This window comes from Phyllopteryx taeniolatus, chromosome 2, assembly GCF_024500385.1.
Source record: "Phyllopteryx taeniolatus isolate TA_2022b chromosome 2, UOR_Ptae_1.2, whole genome shotgun sequence".
NCBI classification, from domain to species: Eukaryota; Metazoa; Chordata; class Actinopteri; order Syngnathiformes; family Syngnathidae; genus Phyllopteryx; species Phyllopteryx taeniolatus.
Window position 1 is genome coordinate 10,479,528 of NC_084503.1, and position 15,483 is coordinate 10,495,010.

Below are 15,483 nucleotides of genomic sequence, written 5' to 3' on the forward strand. Positions count from 1 at the left end.
GAAAGTGGGGAAACTGCAAAAACAAAAGTAAGAATTTGAGAATGGGGCCGATACGTTTTCACGGCAATGTAAATCTAGTCAATCTCATAGTTATTTATACGCTGACCAAATTGTGAGTGAAAGAAAAATGTTATGTTCTGGCTGAAAACACAGGAAGCAGTTATTTTTAGCCTTGTCACGTGTCTAGTGGCACAGTACTGTAACTATTTGACGGCCAATAAAAAAATGTTCAATCTTGTCGGTTAAAAAACACGTCATCGGTGTGGGACTATTTTGCGGTGTCTCAGACAAACAACCCGTACGTTATTTGCAGTCTGTGCACAACTGACATACGTTGAAGGGAGCGCCGTCGAAATGCTTCAACACAAATTTGATAGGGCACCTGAAGAATGTACACAAGGAGGAGCATGCCGCTTTCAAGCAATGCAGCGTGGGGGAAAAAAAAAAGGAAAAACCAAACGGATGCAAACTCTGGACAACACCCGTCCATATAGCCGGGACAGTGAGAAAGTTAGAGTAAGCATGTCATTAACAGTATATAAAATATAAAAAATAAATATATAAATATTAAAGTATAGGCTCCAGCACTCCCGCGACCCCTGTGAGGATAAGCGGCTCAGAAAGTGGATTGATGGATATTAAAGTAATTTAATCGCAATAAAGTAATTGAATTACAGTAAGTTAGCACCCATTATTTCTGTCATGTTGTAATGTTGATCTGACCTAAACTTTTGTCAGTGGCCAATCCTTGAATGCCCCCCTAGAGGTCATTGATGTTTTAACTTTTCTCTAAAATGCGAGAAAATAATTTTGAGCTGGGATGGGCTCCAGCACGCCCGCGACCCTAGTGAGGATAAGCAGTGCAGAAAATGGATGGATGGATGGATGGATACAGTCCTCAGTTTATAGTACACAAGTCCATCCATCCATTTTCGACCGCTTATCTGAGGTCCGGGCGCGTGGGCAGTAGCTTTAGCAGGGACGCCCAGACTTCCCTCTCCCCAGCCACTTCATCCAACTCTTCTGGAGGGATCCCGATGCGTTCCCAGGCCAGCCGCGAGACGTAGTCTCTCCAGCATTTCCTGGGTCGTCCCCGGGGTCTCCTCCCGGTGGGACGTGTCCGGAACACCTCACCAGGGAGGCATCCAAGAGGCATCCTAATCAGCTGCTCCAGCCACCTCATCTGGTTCCTCTTAATGTGGAGGAGCAGCGGCTCTACTCTGAGCACCTCCCTGATGACCGAGCTTTTCACCCTATCTCTAAGGGAGAGCCCGGACACCCTGCGGAGGAAACTCATTTCGGCCGCTTGTATCCGGGATCTTGTTCTTTCGGTCACGAGCTGTGTAGGTGAACATAGATCGACCGGTAAATGAGCCAGCTTCTGTAGCAAGATGCAGATTCAGCACGTTCGGAAATCTTACAGTGGGCCCACAACACAAAATTAACTTGTCACCCTGGCATCACCCGTACTACACAGTTCATTCAACAGCACTTCTGGTGGCCCAGCCTCATCAAAGACACCCGAGAGTTCGTTCAAGCCTGCTCCGTCTGCGCCCGAGGGAAGTCTTCTCACCGACCTCCAGCTGGCCTGCTGCGCCCCTTGCCAGTTCCCAGCCGCCCTTGGTCTCACATTGCCATGGATTTTGTTACCGGCCTGCCCCCCTCAGAAGGTAACACGGTTATTCTCACAATCATCGATCGTTTTTCCAAGTGTGTCCATTATGTGCCCCTCCCCAAACTCCCTTCCGCCCTGGAAACTGCTAACCTCCTTGTCTTACATGTCTTCAATCTCCATGGTATCCCCATCGACATAGTCTCCGATCGAGGTCCCCAGTTTTCCTCTCGGGTCTGGAAGGAATTCTGCAACGTGGTGGGCGCAGCAGCCAGCTTATCCTCGGGGTATCACCCGCAGACCAACGGCCAGACGGTTCGGGCCAACCAATCCCTGGAATCGGCACTCCGCTGTGTGGCCGGCCGCAACCCCTCCTCGTGGAGTTCCTTCCTCCCATGGATTGAATACGCTCATAATTCCCCGATGGAATTTTTTTAAATCTATTATCGCATAAAAACACATTGTTGCTGTAACTGCATTAAGATGATATTACCCTTGTTCACTGCAAACGAGCAGTTTGGAAAAGTACTACAATGCAGATTCCACAAGGCACAAACCCCTACACCTCCAGGCACTGACCACATCTTGATAACAAACAATTCCTTAAAAGGTCATGGAATGTGATACCACCTACTCAAGCCTTAATAAAAAGAGCTGCGCAAGCACAGGCATCTCAGAGGAGTTGGGAGAGATAAGTGCGGTGCTTGTTCTTGTCGCTGCTCTCACTTTGCAAAGTTACATAACTCAAGTTGTGATTTTTATTTCTGTCTCCTTCCTTGGTGTGAACGTGTTGGTTAAAATAACCCTGACATTCCCTCACCAGCTCCGCTACCGGTATGTCCCGATTCATGGCTTTCTACGGTTTCCAACCTCCACTGTTGGACCTACAGGAGCAGGCGGTGGCACTTCCCTCCATACAAGATCACCTCCAGAGAGTCCAGGCGGAAGGAACCGGTCCGCGGCGCGCAACAAGCAGCTCGCAGACCGTCTTCGCTCCCCGACGCCCGAATACAAGGTGGGTCAATCCGTCTGCCTCTCTTCCCACGACCTTCTCCTTCAGAGTCCCGTAAAATCATTCCACGCTTCATTGGTCCTTTTCCCATCACCAAGATCATTAATCCCACTTCCGTCCAGTTAAAATTTCCACAATCCCTAAAGATTCATCCCACATTCCACATCTCCTTGCTGAAGCCTGTCTCCACTAGCGCCTGAGCCCCCTCGACCCCCCCGGACTATTGGAGACCATCCGGCCTTCACGGTGTCGCGTATCCTCGACGTGTGGCCTAGGGCGAGAGGGTTCCAGTACCTGGTCGACTGGGAAGGGTATGGGCCGGAGGAGCGGTCTTGGATTTCCTGGAAGCTTACACTCGATCATACCCTTTTGGATGACTTCTACGCGTCTCACCTGGGGAAGCCTGGCAGGAGGCCAGGAGGCAGAGGGGGGTACTGTCATATACTGCTCTGCAGTTCCATTATAGTAGCCTGGAGGGCGCTTTGCGTCCTCTCTCTCTCCGCCCTCACCTCTTTGTTTTCAGCACCTGTCTCCAATTAGCCTCATCACCACCGGTATTTAAGCCTACCTGTTCCAGGAAATCCTCGCCAAAGTATTGCAGCCTCTCCTAGCGGTACCACGGCCCACCTTACTCAAGTAAGCCACTTAACTCCTCAATTATTTGTTAACTCTTGTGTCTCCTCGTTCCCAGTGCTCCTCTGTGTTCCTGACCCACCTCATTCCTGCCACCCAGCCAGCCGCCTGCTCTGTCCACTGCCTGCCACTTTTCCATTCCGCCGCCTGCCAACACATCCAGGACCACCTCCATAACCTTTCCTCAATAAACTGTTCATCATTTTACATCTACCTCCGCCTACTCTTGGGTCCAGCTACTCCCCACACATGACAGCCTGTTGCCCTCACAATCGCTTCTTGTGACTCCAGCATATGCACTGAAAAAAAAAAAAAAAAAAGAGTCCTTTGAATTTATTTAATGTGAACATGTACATCGGTGCGGCACAGTGAACGACGGGTTAGAGCGTCAGCCTCACAGTTCTGAACACCGGGGTTCTCCCCGTGCCTGTGTGGGTTTTCTCCGGGCACTCCGGTTTCCTCCCACATCCCAAAAACATGCATGAATTGGAGACTCTAAATTGCCCATAGGTGTGAATGTGAGTGCGAATGGTTGTTTGTTTGTGTGCCCTGCGATTGGCTGGCAACCAGTTCAGGGTGTACCCCGCCTCCTGCCCAATGACAGCTGGGATAGGCTCCAGCACGCCCGCGACCCTAGTGAGGAGAAGCGGCTCAGAAAATGGATGGATGGATCCTCCGCGTCTGTGACACTATAGAGACACCGGGGAATGTTGACGAATCCCCTGAACATGTATCGCGTGGCTCCGACTGCGTGACCTGTCCTGTGTATTCAAATAATAAATCGAGTAATCTTTAATATGCTGACATGCTTCTATTTGAATTCAAAAGATTTATTACAAATTCCAAACATACAACATTTATGCATGAACCTTTATCTCATAGGGCTGAGTGTAGGTTACTGTATGAACACTTTTTTGGGGAGTTATAAAAATAGAGTCAGAGTCAGCCACATGTGAGAGTAGTGTCACCCATGATTGGAGCGACTCTCTCCTCAAACGGGGTGAGGCCCTCCACGCCGGTTCTTCCGCCTGTTTTGGCCACACTTTGGCGGTGGGCAGCTGTCCTCCGCTTCACATCCACCTTAATGTCTGACGACTTCATTTTTAGTTCAGCGTGTGTGCGCTGTTAGGACCCGCAGCATTGACAGGCGCACGCGCTGTCCCATTCACTCCTCTTTCGCTTGTTGTTAACGCCGGGGGACAGCGTGCTAAAGAGGATTTTCTTGCGCACCTCCACTTCATTGAGCAACTTCACATTCAGAACAATTTTTTTTCGTCATTACCTTGCTCATTTTCCTTTTTTTAATGATCATGCAGAGATCGGGATCTCAGGTGCAGGGTTCATTTAAATATGATTTGCATATTTAAATGTCGGCGTGGGCAGGGAGGGGTCGGCAACTCCAACACGTGCGCTCAATTCTACGGTGTTTGGGATGTACGAAGGAAATGTGCTTGGATTCATGCGTACGCACAGATTCATACATTTTTTTGCGCACGCCGTTTTCTGGATTGCTCAAAATGTATAAAATAATGAGCTTGTCTAAATATAATTGGCTACTCATTTCCAACTAAAGGATCCCACAAATAAAAAAAAATCACTATCTTAAAATCTGGCCAAGGTATGAATTACTTTGGGCTCAACTGTATATAAAGTGTATAAATGTAGAAATATATATATACTTTGGTGGATAATTTATTTCTTTGACTATGATTAAAGGCAACATCATACTGTCAATTTAGGGATGGCAATAGCTGAGTCTGTTTGGCCTTGGTTAAAATGGAGACCTGCTTTGAACATAAAAAAGAAGGAGGACTAAAGACAAAACCAAAGTGACTCCATCCACTGCCAAGTTGCTGTTGAGCAAGGAAACCGAACCCCCAACAGCTCAAGCTGTTTGTGCACCCAGTACCTTGTGCATGCATGTGATGACTACATTTCTAATTGAAGGGCTGTTAAATGTACAGTATATTCAAGTTCTAAGTGTAAACAAAGTGTGTCTGTGATCGCACTCAGAATGCAAACAGAGGGAGTAGGCTGCTCAAACGCGGATCCGTCCGCAATATAATTACAGATTTCTCATGTAATTACATATGTCGCCGCTTAACTCAACAAACTACTACCTCCTGCTGCAGTCCTTCCACTTGCTTGGAAAGTCGATCACTGCAAGAAAATAAAAATACCAACAAGCAAGAAAACCCGAGTTAATCCATTCCATACAGTCATTGGACCACGTTAATTTTAGCTAAGGTAATTCTTCTCCGGAAACATTGGTAAGCTTTTCCAGGATGGCTGCTTTTGCGTACGCTGTGTCCTGCCCTGTGGTCCTATACTGTCTCTATTATAGGGTTGTAAACAAAGTAACCGAAATGAGAGCAGCATTGCATCCAGTTGTCAGGGCCAATCCCACATGTGGCCTTTGAGGGGGACCAGGTTTCAGTGTAATTTAGCACTGACACACTTTTCCCCAGCCCCCTCCAAAATCACCAACATATATACAGTAGTTTTATTTTATTTATCATGTCTGTTCTTTTTTTATAATCATATTAAACATTTTGCATTTGTCCCTGAAAAACTCTGATTGCAGGTAATTACCCTTGTTTTCAGTGACATTACTACAAACATTTTGTCTTTCTTTACTGAAGGTTAAAACAGTGGCTAAAGTTTTAGAGTAAATATAAACTATATATATTAACATATTTTGTATTTGTTACTTCTATATAATCCATCCATCCATTTTCTGAGCCGCTTCTCTACACTAGGGTCGCGGGCGTGCTGGAGCCTATCCCGGCTATCATCGGGCAGGAGGCGGGGTACACCCTGAACTGGTTGCCAGCCAATCGCAGGGCACATACAAACAAACAACCATTCGCACTCACATTCACACCTACGGGCAATTTAGAGTTGTCAATGAACCTACCATGCATGTTTTTGGGATGTGGGAGGAAACCGGAGTGCCCTGAGAAAACCCACGCAGGCATGGGGAGAACATGCAAACTCCACACAGGCAGGGCCGGGGATTGAACCCCGGTCCTCAGAACTGTGAGGCTGACGCTCTAACCAGTTGGACACCGTGCCGCCAATTCTATATATATATATATATATATATTTTTTTTGTTTTTTTTTGTTTTTGTTTTTTGTTTTTGTTTTTGTTATTATATTACGTATGTTGTTAGATGTTGTCAAGCTAAACATGTCCACTCTGCCATAGTGAAATTCAATTGATATACAGTAAAACCTTTCAAAATCCATGCTGCGGCTGCCATTGTCCACCCTGTCAGCAAGTTCATATACAGTATTTTGCTGTTTGTGTGTACATTGTCTGCTTGCAGTTAGTTTATTAAAAAAAAAAAGGGTTGGAACTTGATCATTATGCATTTCTAACAGCATAACATCTATTGTTAGTGTCAACTTTAAAGAAGAAGCCAATATTTGAGTTTGTTTGGTACTTTAGGTAGATTTCAGTAGTTTGAATTAATAAATGCTACTACACTTACAAAATGAAATCACAAATTTTTTTTATACCTATTTTATATAGTACAGTATAGGAACATTTTGATGTGAAATTCCTTAAAATATCAGCTGTATCTATCAGTGGTTGTATTTAGTGAATCAGTTATTATATTGATCCAAGTGTGTTAAAATGTCAAAACCTGCAGATAACCCACCAACCGTAAACTTGGGTAAAATCTTCAATAAAAAAGGACACACAAATTTATCCTCTTCCACCCATTTCCATTTTGTGCTGTTGGAGTGCAACGGTGTCATGAAAAACTATTAGCCCCCTTTTCAAATGATTATATTTTTGCATAGTTTCACTACTTGAAAGGTTAAAATAATCAAACAAGTGTAAATAATAGACAAAGATAACTCAAATAAACATAAAATTATGTTTTTAAATGGTGATATTTTTTATTAAGGAAAAATTACTGTTCAATGCTACCTGGCCCTGTGTGAAAAACTCATGCCCCCTGTCATGGGTGTGTTCCGGTTGTTGTTTTCCCCCTGTCTCGTACACACCTGCTCCTGAGAGCATCTTCACCCTAATTACCCCTTGCATTTAACCTCGTGTCTCATTCTTTCTCGTCGCCAGTTCGTTGTACCTTGTCGTCGCGTTCCAGCATTCCTTGTTTCCACGTCAAAGACTCACAGTAAGACGAGACCCTGTTCCGATTATCGACCTCGCCTTTTTGCCTCACGTTTGTGGATACTGTTGCCTTTTTTGGATTTCCTGCCTATGCACCGACCTCTGCCCGTATATTAAACCTCTCTTTTTTAATCTGTCCATTTGTTTTGGAGTTGTGAATTTTTGTGTCCTATCCTCTGTTCCGTTCATGACAGGCCCCCCTTTTTAAATCATGAATTAACTGTGGCTCATCACATTTTTTGGTTCATTTTCAATGACCACTCCAGGCCTGTTCGATCAAGAAATCACCTATATAGAACTTGTTTGACTTAATGAAGTCGGCTATGAGATCTCCAAAAGCTACACAAAAATGCCATGACACAAAACAATTCGAGAACAGACTACAAATAAAGTAATTGACATCTATCAGTATGGAAATGGTTACAAAGTCATTTCTAAAGCTTTAGAATTCCAGCGAACCACAGTGAGAGACATTATCCTCAAATGGAAAAAATAAGGAATAGTGGTGCCCCTTCCCAGGAGTGGCTAGCCTACAAAAATGACCCCAAGAACACCGCAAACGACTTATCCAGGAGGCCACAAAGCAACCCAGGACAACATCTAAAGAACTGCAGTCTTCCCTTGCCTCAGTTCATGACTCAACAATAAGGAAGAGACTGGGCGAAAATGGCCTCCATGCCAGAGTTCCAAGGTGAAAACCACAGCTGACCAAAAAGAACAAAGCCTCGTCTTCCATCCATCCATTTTCTGAGCCGCTTATCCTCACAAGGGTCGCGGGAGTGCTGGAGCCTATCCCAGCTGTCATCGGGCAGGAGGCGGGGTACACCCTGAACTGGTTGCCAGCCAATCGCAGGGCACATACAAACAAACAACCATTTGCACTCACATTCACACCTACGGGCAATTTAGAGACTTCAATTAACCTACCATGCATATTTTTGGGATGTGGGAGGAAACCGGAGTGCCCTGAGAAAACCCACGCAGACACGGGGAGAACATGTAAACGCCACACAGGCGGGGCTGGGGATTGAACCCCGGTCCTCAGAACTGTGAGGCAGACCCTCTAATCACCGTGCCGCCAAGCCTCGTCTTACTTTTGCAAAAAAAAAAAAAAAAAAACATCTGAATGATTCCTCAGATTTGGGAGACTATTCTATGGACTGCGAGACAAAAGTTGGTGTGTGTCTCCAACATCTGGCATAGATGTAACATAACATTTTAGAAAGAGAACATCATGCCAACAGTCATGGTTTGGGGCTGCTTTTCTCCTTCAGGACCTGGACAACTTGCTGTGTTTGATGGAACCATGAATTCTGCTCTTTACCAGAAAATCCTAAAGCAGAATGTTCGGCCATCAGTTTGTGACCTCAAGCTGGAGTGTGTTTGGGTTCTGCAGCAGGACAATTATCCAAAACACACCAGCGAGTCAACTTTTGAATGGCTAAATACATTTTAAAAAAAAAAAACGTTTTGGAGTGGCCTGGTCAAAGTCCGCACTTGAATCTGATTGAAATCCTGTGGCATGACCTTAAAAAGGTCGTTAATGCTTGAAAACCGCCCAATGTTGCTGAATTCAAACAATTCTTCAAGGAAGAGTGAGCCAAAACATCTCACAGAGATGTGAAGGGCTCATTGCCAGTTATAGAAAACGCTTGATTTCAGTTGTTGCTGCTGAGGGCGGCCTAACCCGTTATTAGATTTAGGGGGCCATTACTTTTTCAGATAGGGCCAGTTTGCTTAAAATAGTTTTTTCCCCTTCATAAATAAAATCACCAAAACAGCATTTTATGTTTACTTGGGTCATCTTTGTCTGATATTTACATTTGTTTGATGATCTTAAAGATTAGAGTGGGGAAACTATGCAAAAAAATAAGAATTTGCGAAGGGGCCAATACTTTTTCAGGACACCTTACAGTGAGATGGATCCTGGGATAATTTATAGCATGTGAGAGTCCTTCTTGGCTTGCTGCGTGAAGCTGGAGAGAAGAGCAAAGGGAGAGCGTCTTATGCGCAATGGATGGCAGTAAAGAGGGTTTGTCCTGAGAAGATGAAATAGGGGGTTGAACATGCATTCCATTGGCAAAGCTTGCTGCAGATTCTTCACATGCAACCTCCTCAAAATGGCCTCAACTGTTATAGTTGGATGAACAAAAAACATACAACAACTAGTCACAACATTAGGAGATCCAATACGAGTGCTGCATCAAATATTCTGCCTTCACAAAGGTAATACGATGACATTTTGATTGACACGGTCAGTTAATTAAACAATATGTTTATTATTGTGGTTGTAGTTTTCAGTAGTGTCCTTTCTTGTTCCTTGTTGAAGCTAAAGGAACATGACCTTCACCTTTTATATAACCCTTTAGACCTGCGTGGCACACCAGACATAACAGGAAATTGGGGGGCATTTGGGCACCGCTGGAGCCTTTGACCTTTGAACTGCAGCGATCTTTGTCTTTGAAGTCGGGGGAGAGAATCACAAGCAATTACAAGCTGCGCAGTGTATTCCCCTCAACATTTCGCCCCCTCTGTGTAAACAGAATCAGAGCTGAGAGTATGTTTGGCAAGTGTGTGGGCGTTGGCTCCTTCAAGTTCATCAAGCCCTACTCCATTTCAACCTTGTTTTGACGCTGGAGCACACGGGATGGTCAGTACAAAACTCAATGATATTAATGCTTAAAAAGAAAGAAAGAAAAAGTGATACGTCAAGCCACAGTTTACCTCTACATTTAATCTGATAATCTTGCTTCACACATAAAAATCTTCCTCCAGCATCAGAGTGTGGCAGCACACACAACTCGCTCGTCAGCTCCTTAAAAGGAAGCTGTGAACAACAGGCATGGCTGCAACCTTTCCAGTTGTATGCGAAAATACACATTTACCTAGAGAATAATCAGTGCCGATGATACTATTTGATTAAGACTGTCCGGAAGAAGTGACTAATGGTAACGATATAAATCTCATAAACTAAACAGGAAGCTGAGCAGAACATCCCACATTCCATAAGCATGAATGTAAATTGAAGACACTAAATCCTAATCGTCATCATCGTCATTATCATCATCATTATACCCTAATTAGGATAAGTCATCTAGAAAATAGATGATCTTTTTTTTCCATTTCATTATTTAGCTGCCGTCCTGTGTTTGTTTATTTTTGAAAAACATCGTTCAAATCCCAGTCTCTGTCTGAATTGTGAGCAGCCAGAGATGTAAACTGAAACCATTCAAGGACAAACTAACAAATCAGCACATGACATTAATACGAGTTTGGAGAATTTACAGTGAAGATTTCTTCACACACACACACACACACACACACACACAATATGGATCTTGCACCTGCTCAACACATTTGGGATGCCGACATCCGCGATTGTCAATGACTGAGGTTTAGTTGCCGTAGCAACTCAGTGGGGATATATCAGACCCCCTACCGTTAATGATTTTGTTTCCCTTGGCTGTTGGTCTTTTAGTCAAATCAATAAATAAAAGGTCACCGGGTCGTGAGTGACCACAGCCATTAGTCGTGGCGGTGGCGCCGCTGTCCACATGACTGCGGCCTGCCCGATCGGGATCAGTGAGACGGACCGGCTGCATCACTGGGTTCCCTTCCTCTTCCTTTGTTTTCATCCTGTTTCCTTCCTCATTTTCTTAGATACTACTCCCTCATGTGGAAGTTTAAACAAAAAACAATACTGTGAAAATAAACTTACTGCATATACAAATATGATGACCTTCATGCTCTGGACCTGGTGACTCAGTATTTAGGAAAGATCACAAAGGATTGATGGTTGATTGAAATTCAACCGTCTTTCTTTATCTTGAAGCGGCCACCTACTGAGACTGAGTATGAAGGCTGTAGCACCAATTCTTGTCACCAATGCCACATCTTTGTATGTGCAAAAGCTGATTTTAGTGTGTGTTGGGCTTATGTTCATTGAGAAGTTCATCAAGATTTTTCCAGATAACCTTGACATCGGGAAAACAAAGAGATCTGTAGGGTGATTGAAAAGTAACTCCCTATTTTAAAATATTTATTCTTTAATGCAGTAGTTCCCAACCAGTGGCACACTCGTGTATCCAGAGAGATAATCAGGTGTGTGGCAATTAACCTATTTTTTTCTTAATTGGTCAGAAAATTAATTATTAGTATCTTTCTAGACCATTTATGGTCACAGGCAAAACAAATAAATGCTTTCGTTAGATGGCAGAAGGTACATAATTGACCACTTTTTGTGTTTGTTTTGATGTTCACCTGTGCCTTGCTCAATAAAGGTTGGGAAACCGTACTTTAATGTATGAAAATGGAATGTGGTGTGGAATGACCTTGGACAGGATTCTGGGTCCTTTCATTCTTTGTGATACCATAAATGGCCACAGGTACCTTAGCGTGATGCAAGATGAATTTTGGCCAGGTTGAATTTTTATTTAAACCTCATGCTAAACACTACCTTTCCTCGCATATCCATTTCTTGGGATAAATCAAAAACAAAAAAGAGAACAAATACAATAAATAAAGTATTTTCAAATTGGGAGTTAATTTTCAATCACCCTTGAATAACACCACCTCCTCAAGGGCCTACATATACTGTAAGCACTTAGTAATTAATTAATCGTAGTAAGTCAATATACTATATGCATTGCACTATGCATGTGCCGTGGTATTATGAATCTGAGTTTAATGACCCCAAAAAATTGTTTGCTTGAGCTTCATGACACACTATAACGCCAACATGTTTAAGAATTCTCATCAGGATGTAGGCCTTTTAAACAGCAAACATCCTTTGAGTCCACCAGCATCATCATCAGACATGTTGTCACCTATTGTCTCACATCAGAATCACATTAGGCCCATCGTCCTTTTCCACCATGACATATACTGTATTCCACATCCACCTTGCACTATTAAACAAATACAGTCGACATCCATGGTTATTTTCCAAGCAAGGAATGTGTTTTGTCATAAAGTGCTTTCCATTAATGTGTGTCTCTGTTTTCCAGTGAGGAGTGGGAGAAGAGAGGAGTGGTTAATGAGCTAACTGGTGCAGCCAGCGTCTCGCCTCGCTCCAGTGGTGAGCGTGAGAGTCAGGCCCACAAAGAGGGAGGAAGAAAAATAAATATGTGGCCTTCAAAAAAAAATGTGCTTGGAAATTCATTGGAAGGGTGTCTGAGTGCAGTTTCAAAGGCTTGGTGGAGCATTAGAGTTGAACTGGGAGTGAGAGGACAGAGCGAGTCTAGATTACACCCACCCTCTCTGGTGCCACAAGTCCGGCGGACAAGGATGGGCGTGTGCTCGACTCAGACCTGTTGACAAGAAAAGCGCTTTGGTTCGAGCCCTCCTGACATCTTCTGCCTTAATGACCTGCTAGCCTATTCTGCAGGGAAACATCAATCAATCAATAGAATCCACAATATGTACGGTTGCTTTGATTGACACATGCGCTAGGCTGGAAAACATGCAATGTGAACTCACAAACGTGTAGTGGTGTTGAACTGCATTGCATAATATAGTTCTCATGTTTTATAAAAATTTAGAGTCCCTTAATATCATCATAATGCAATGCAGTTGTAGACTACTGACAGCTACATTCACAAGAATAAATGTGGTGTTCATGAAAAGCGCTCTGGCAGTGTGACTGGACAGCGTTTTCGCATTTGTGACCGTTTGGCCACACGGGGGCGACAAAAACACCCTGTAAGCAAACGTTGATATACAAACGCCTCAACAAATGCCTTCCTTCTCTGACGGTTGGTTCAATTTGATTTAGTGGAAATCTTTCTGCATTGCATCCCATTATCAAGTTATGATACCTACCAGAGATGCTGATCATTAAATGTATTCATTAGTGTAGATCGCTGCAAACGTGTTTTGCCAGTCAAAATTGGCGCGACCGAGTTTTGGAGGAAGCATTTGAAACAGTTCCATTGCTTTATTTCAAATTACATTGGCCAGCACTTCTGATGGCGAAGGCCCTAGGCAGATTAGATTGACACGGCACCACAAGGAGGCTGAAATCTGATTGGACGAAAAAATGTAATATTCACATGCAGTCCTGGAGGCAGAGCAGCTAAAAGAAAAATGACACAATGAAGAGAATAGACTGTTGGGGAAAGGTTTTAGTCATGAAATGTCATGGAACAAATGTAGGTCAGTGCTTCTGATAGTGTTTAGGCCAGAAGAGAAGTCAGTGACCAATGACCAACCACCACAGGTTATGTTCAAAGAACTACTTCTAACTACATTCATATTTAGTTGTCCATTGTTTCAAACCGTTGGAGAGGGGCAGACCGGTGTGGGTCCAGAGGTCTAGCAAGACCTTATCTCCGGCACCCCTCCTTGTTTTCATAAGAGGGCCTTTGAGTCTTTCCAGTCAGGCCTCTAAGAGGCTGGGAGTATTTGTCCGTGCATGTTTATGTATGTATGCATGTGTGTGTGTGTGTGTGTGTGTGTGTGTGTGTGTGTGTGCCTTGGTGGGGCAACACACAGTCTGCCATGTCTCTGGTCTTGAGGAGGGCCATTAGAGGAGTGCTGAAGGTGATGACGTGCTGTTCCTGTGGCCCCAGACTCCTCGCTGCTGCTGCTGCTGGGGCGCTGAGGAGCCTGCAGGTCTGCCCCCGGACAGACATGGAGACGCAAGGACGGCGTTTATTTTGAGAGGCGGTTTGGTGCTGGACACGCTGTCTACTCTCGTGCTAGCCTCCATACACTCCACCCATCTCTTCCCACACTCAAAACACACACACACACACACCTTATCACTAGCACGCACACAACAATGTTTTTGTTGGGCGACTGGAATGACAACGTTTCTGTTAAAGGGTCGGTTCACTCAAATTGGACATAAAGCTTGTCGCTCAGCCATAATATATGGCAGATGAGCTACACTGTTAATGGTAATGACAGTTTTATTACATTACAAGAATTACATTGGTGGGAGATACAAGAAAAACTACACAACTTTCTTTATTATTTGGATAATCACAGCACAATGGATCTTGTTCATGAGTCTTACTGCCTTCACGTCTGTCTTCATGAAGTTCAAAACATGCTCTGGTGGATTGTCACCAGGCCCAGACTTGACCGTTGAAGAATATCATACTTTTTTTTTCTTCTTCAAAAAGTTTTGATTCACAAATAGTGTTGCTGTCTCTCAGCTCAATGAACAGACAAGACGTTTTCAGACGGGTGCGTCACTTTATTTAACGCTTGCTATCATCAAGCACTGTGAAAACTAAGTAACTAACTTTATTCTGCCTGCCAAAGGTGCTAATCTAAGAATTAAGACTTCAGCTCTCTTTTTCCTTTCTGTTGCTATCACTACTTAGATCGAAACATGAACAGCGGACATGAATACAGTACGATGCTATTGACAAATAGGCTGACTATGAGCTTTGAGTAAAATCCTTTACACACTTTGAAGTCTACACTTCAATCACACCTTGATTGTTGTCTTTCAAATCTTTTGTGGTAGTGTATAAAGGCAAATGTACACGAAATATGCAAAATCCCCAAACCTCTGGATACTGGAGATACATGAAGAGCGATCTCCCAAGCAGCTTTTCCTTACCACTCTCTCTCTCTACATATGATTGAGTTAAAGAAGGAAACACATTTTGGACAGGTGCCCAGTAAAGCCCACTACTCCCCTCGCCTGTTCCTTCAATGATACGGTCCGTCAGTCACTGCAACACGACTCCCACGTCTTCAGGCAGAGTTGGAGTCTGCTGGCGTCAGGACACACACGATCCAGCGTGCCACTGCCATATGACGAGCTTGGTGACCAATAACATTAAGCTAAAAATACGTGGAGCAGACGTGGTGAGACAGAGGGACGGCTGGCATGATGCCACACGGGGATGCCCGTAACTCCTCAGTTTAGGCCCCAATCTATCCAATACAATGGTTACTAATAATATTCCCTTTGATATAGCGCTATAATGCAACATGCTCTCTACATGCAAATACAGTGGAACATTTTTGCATTTAAACCTGCAATTACATTCTACAGTCAATGCTCAGGTAACAAGGATAAAAAAAAACATACAGTATCAACTCTGATTGGATATAAATTGTTTG